The sequence below is a fragment of the Amyelois transitella genome, chromosome W (assembly GCF_032362555.1).
Source record: "Amyelois transitella isolate CPQ chromosome W, ilAmyTran1.1, whole genome shotgun sequence".
Lineage (NCBI taxonomy): Eukaryota > Metazoa > Arthropoda > Insecta > Lepidoptera > Pyralidae > Amyelois > Amyelois transitella.
The window spans coordinates 1493787-1499177 of NC_083536.1; the positions used below are offsets into that span (position 1 = coordinate 1493787).

The 5391-nt window shown below is 35.8% G+C and overlaps 1 pseudogene; it reads right to left on the reverse strand.

Annotated features, from left to right (window-relative positions):
• Nucleotides 1-661: 661 nt before the first annotated feature.
• Nucleotides 662-2295, reverse strand: LOC132904017 (uncharacterized; annotated as a pseudogene).
• Between the last annotated feature and the right edge of the window lie 3096 nt (nt 2296-5391).

Here is a 5391-nt window from a genome sequence, read left to right on the forward strand (position 1 = left end):
CCGTGAACTCAGGTAGATTCGGATTCTCGTCCGTAGGCATGTACACGCACATCACTAGGAATGATCTCTCATTTGATATTACCTTGATCGCACAAATACGCGGGTTATCGCACTCCAACACAACCACATTCACAAACACACTGCGCCGCCAGAGCAGAGCTACTCCTCCATATGGCCGACCTCTGAGCGGGCCGGTCGACGTGTCCATGGCTGATATCCCGGTGCTACTGAAGTCATCGCTAATTGTGTTCAGAAACGATAAATCATCCTTGGTTAGCCATGTTTCTTGCAATGCTATTATGTCGTATACCTTACACAGATCTCGAATGTTATCTACAGAACGTTTAACGTTTTTGCAATTAAATGTGACAAATTTATATGTACCCATTATTTATTTCCTTGAGACGGGCCGAGTCCTTTATCTAAAGGTACCGTTTTACGACTCAATTTAAAGTTGATAAACCGACGAAAGATAATTCCCTGCGGCCATATCTTCTCATCGAGGAACTTAGGTAGTTTACTCTCTGGCACAAAGAATTTATAGGCTTTATAGTCACACTAGCTGTGCCCGCGACTTCGTCCGCGTGGAAAAGTTATTTTGGGCATCATATTTATTTTTGCAAACATCCTCCTCGGCTATTTCCTAGTCCTAGTCAGGCGGTCAGGCGTTCGTCGTATTAAATGTTTCGCTGCAAATTGCTTATAACGACTATATCTCAAAACCTATTCGTCTGATTTATATACTGTAAATGGCAATTTTAGTCTACATGAAAAGCCGAAAGTAATAAACATATTTATTTGGATAAGGATTAATACTGAATTAAAGAAAATTGGTTTCAAAATAACTTATGTTTATAATGAAAAAATAATCTTAAAAAATGAACATAAAAGTGGTTATTGTAAGTAAACCTTAAGAGATAGATATATGCTCTCGCGGACTTTTTTGTGGCAAAAAATGAGTACTTCATATCTTTAGTACATTGTTTTACTATATCTTTGTTGGTTTGCGCAGCGTTCGCGTGGAAAGCTCGCAGATGGCCGACTCATTCAACTTTCACCTGCATTGTTGACGTTTCCCGTAGGAAATCCGGGATAAAATGTAGCCTATAGCCTTCCTCGATAAATAGACTATCTAACAGTGAAAGAATTATTCAAATCGGTTCAGTAGTTTTTGAGATTAGCGCGTTTAAACAAACAAACAAACAAACAAACAAACAAACAAACAAAACATACTCTTCAGCTTTATAATATTAGTATAGATTGACGTCGAATTGATATTTTTTCTAATTTGACCGTTTCCTGCGTCATTTTGTAAATATATCGAACTATGTCGGTCTCAGCGGTACTTTGGTGAATATTTGTTATGAAAATAGGCGATTTTCGTTCTGCAGCTCTAAACGTTTCGTCTTCTCCAACTACCACTATTCCCGATTTTCCCTCAACACGGTTTTTCGATTTTCGCAAGTTTTTATTTTGGACTGACCATTCGTTGTTCCCTGAGGCCGCCACTTGTGCATAGGTTATCACATTTTTTGTTGCGTCACCGCTCAGCTGATCGGCCGGCCGCTGCACATTAGCAGGTACATCGCTTAGCGGCGGTAGCAGTGGTGAATCATCGTTCGAACAGCCGGTTATCAAGCTAACGGCTGCCTGCGCCGTTTCGTTCTTACCCTCGATATCTTTACATTTAATTTCTCGATAGTGTAAGCTAAAATTATTGGAAGACAATGGTTCTTCACTACTTATTTGTGACTCGTCAAAAAGCGATAAGCCTATAGGACCACTGTCACGATAGGCGCCCCTCTTCATATTTACTTTTGCTGCCGAGAAAGGTGGCGAGTGATTTGTGCTATTGTAGAAATCCTTCTTAACTGCTTCTAGCTGTTCGGCAGTAACGTACGATCTCTGTACTTGCATTACATCGGCCTGCAATCGAGCCATATCTTTTAAGAGCTTGGATACATCTAGATGATCCATAGTCAGATTAGGTAACTTATCTAGATCTCTGGCCACAAACACCGGCAGTTTGTCAGGCTCCGTGACTTTCAGGAAATGGAGCATATCGAACACCAAACGATCTTATTTTCCTTTTCCTTTGCGGGAGATTTTGCGCACATCTGACGGTACGGAATCAAAAAGTAGCGAATGCGACTTTTGAATATCTTCATTTGAAAAAGTTGACGTACACAATTTCACTAGGGTTTCTTCGTCTGCCTTAGACAGTTTAGCCTTTAGATAGGCCAACAGCTCGTCGATCACTATGTTACAACCAATACATTTGATCGTATTCGTCATTTTTGCAGACACAAAGCGTCACAATCCGAAACACGCACGTCACGGGGAGATGCGCGCGCGCGACTGATGATAATTACTTGACAAAATATAACATTTTATGTGACGAACAACAGGGATTTAGGAAAAATAGAACAATTAATATGGCAATTTATGATTTATTTGACATTGTTATGAGAAACGTAGATAATAAGACACCCGTGTGTGCACTGTATACAGATATGACACAAGCATTTGATTATGTCAATCACAAAAGATTATTGAATAAAATGAGTATTTATGGTATTAGAGGAAATGTATTAAATTTAATTGAATCATACCTTCTTAATAGGAGTCAATATGTAGAAGTAAATAGTTTATGTTCAAAATCAAAGAATGAAGAGGTTCACAGATCTGAATCTAGAATAAATAGATTCGGAGTACCTCAAGGAAGCGTACTGGGGCCACTGCTGTTTCTAATTTATATCAATGATCTTTCAAAATATATACGACATAAAATGGTTTTATTTACTGACGACAGTACGGCCATAATCAAATGTGACGATACGAATGAATACGAATGTGACATAAATAAAGTTTTTAATGATATTATAATGTGGTTAGACTCAAACAATCTAAAAATTAATTTGCAAAATTAATTTTTAGATTGATAGATTAATTTGCTTGACAAATTAGAGCGTTTACAGAACCAGGGCATTCGCTTTGTTTTCGGTCTTCGCAAATTCGATCATGTTTCTGAGTTTCGTCGCCAATTGAATTGGCTCCCCATTCGCCTTAGACGTAATGTTCACACACTATCTCTCTTGTTTAATATCCTTTTTAATCCTTCATTCCCTCACTATCTTCATAAAAATTTCTCGTTCCGTGAGACGGATAGTCGCATGCGATCTCATAATAATCTTAAACTACTTATTCCTCCTTATTCTTCTCGGACTTATGGCTTGTCTTTTAGTGTTCGTTCTGCTCAGCTTTGGAATAACCTCCCACAAGATACGAGATCTGCTCTGAACCTTAGTTCTTTTAAATCACTTATCAAAAGACTGTGTTCTGATGCATCTAACAATTGAGTGTACTTATAAATATGTAAGTTTATATATATATATTATTTATGTATGTTTATCTTTAATTAGATATGTAGAAATTTATTGTTTATTTTACTGCATCTCAATGCTTTTTATGTGCGCTGCCTCTTAATTATGGATTTTCCTTTATATTTTGGTTGACTGGAAGAAATCCCATTGGGGATAAGTCCGCCATTGTACATATTCTTCTAAATCCAATAACTGTTTTGCAATTTGTTTTATTTATTTTATGTGCAATAAAGAGTTTACAAACAAACAAACAAACTAAATTAATGCAGTTTCATCAAAGAAAATTACCACCTAATCTGAATATAAATTATAATGGCTACAGGCTGGAGGAGGTACAAACAACAAAATTTCTAGGACTTTCGATTGACAGCAAATTAACATGGTCCTCTCACACTGAGCAAGTATGCAAAAAACTTTATAAAGCAGTATATGCTTTGTTCAAATTGTCAAAAAAGGTAAACATTGAAGTGGTATTAACTGCTTACCATGGTTTAGTTACACCTCATTTACGATACGGCGTTATTTTTTGGGGTAACTCGAGTGGTAATGACAAAGTTTTTAAGGCACAAAAAAGGTGTTTAAGATCGATGTGCAATTTGCAAAGTACAGACAGTTGTGTACCGATATTTAAATCACTGAAATTACTGACACTTCCATGTATTTTTATATTAGAATTATGTATTTTTGTGAAATTGAATTCGAATTTATTTAAAAAAACTTTCCGACATTAGGATGAGGGTAGATCACATCAGACCCCAATACAAATATAAGTTGGTAACTGGTGGATTTAAAACTGCCATGATGAATAAAAATGTTATCGGAATGGCTCCCATAATTTTTAATAAAATACCCGACAACATTAAAATTCTCGATTTTGTGACATTTAAAAATAAATTGAAATCATTTTTGACAGACAGATGCTATTATAATATAAATGACTTTCTAAATGACGATTTAAAGGACTGGAATTAGCCACTTTGACGAATTACTTTGGGATATATTTGTATGTGTTTTTTTTTTTCTTTTTTTATGGTTTGGAAGCAATTATTTTTTTTTTGTTTTTTTAATTTAGAGACTAATAATTAAGTACCTTAATTATTGTACGTCTATTATAGACAGGCCACAGTGACACCTTACATGTTTATCATTTTTATATCTTTTATACCTGTGTACCACAATAAATATTTTTGAATTTGAATTTTGAATTTGAATTTGAATTTGAATCGACAGTTTACGCCCCCTTTCCCCACTCCTTCCCCCGCACTATACGCACGATTATTCTAATATTTTGGTTTGATTATTATTTGTTTTACGTTTATCTCTGAGTATAATAATGTAATATCATTTTACGCCATGTAGTTTATACAATAAACTCTGAAACAATAAATACGATTTTAACAATTTTTCCGAATTTTCAAACGTCATGCGCGGGTAATTAATGTTGATAAAAATAAAAAATAAATATACACGTTTTTAAGTCGCTACCCAGGTCATGTTTTCCGCACTATTACAAATCGAATTTTGAAAAAAATAATTTTCGACCCACCCTAGTGCAGAGGTGGTACTGTGCCCTGCACGAAATCCTGATTGGGAGGGATTAAGGATGTGATTTTGTCGAAGAAAATAATTTAATTGTGACTGAACTAAGCGTTCAAGGATTTTTGATAAAAATGGTAGAACAGATATAGGACGGTAATCGGAAAAGGACGATGGGGTGGGTTTTTTGGGTAAAGGAGTAATAAACGCATTTTTCCAAATAGAGGGAAAGCAACCAGTGGAAAGGGAGTTATTGAAGATTTGGGTTAAAGTGGGGAGGATAATGTCAAGTATGGGCAGAACCATTTTACGGCTCATCTCATCAGCCCCTACAGCATTCAAGGTTATAGCAAGAACGCACTTTTGAACATCACATTCGGTAATAAAATTAAACGAAAAAGGAGGATAGTCGGGAGGTGGAAAAGAATTAAGGTGGTTTAATATGGAACTTTTATCATTGCCACCAAAATTA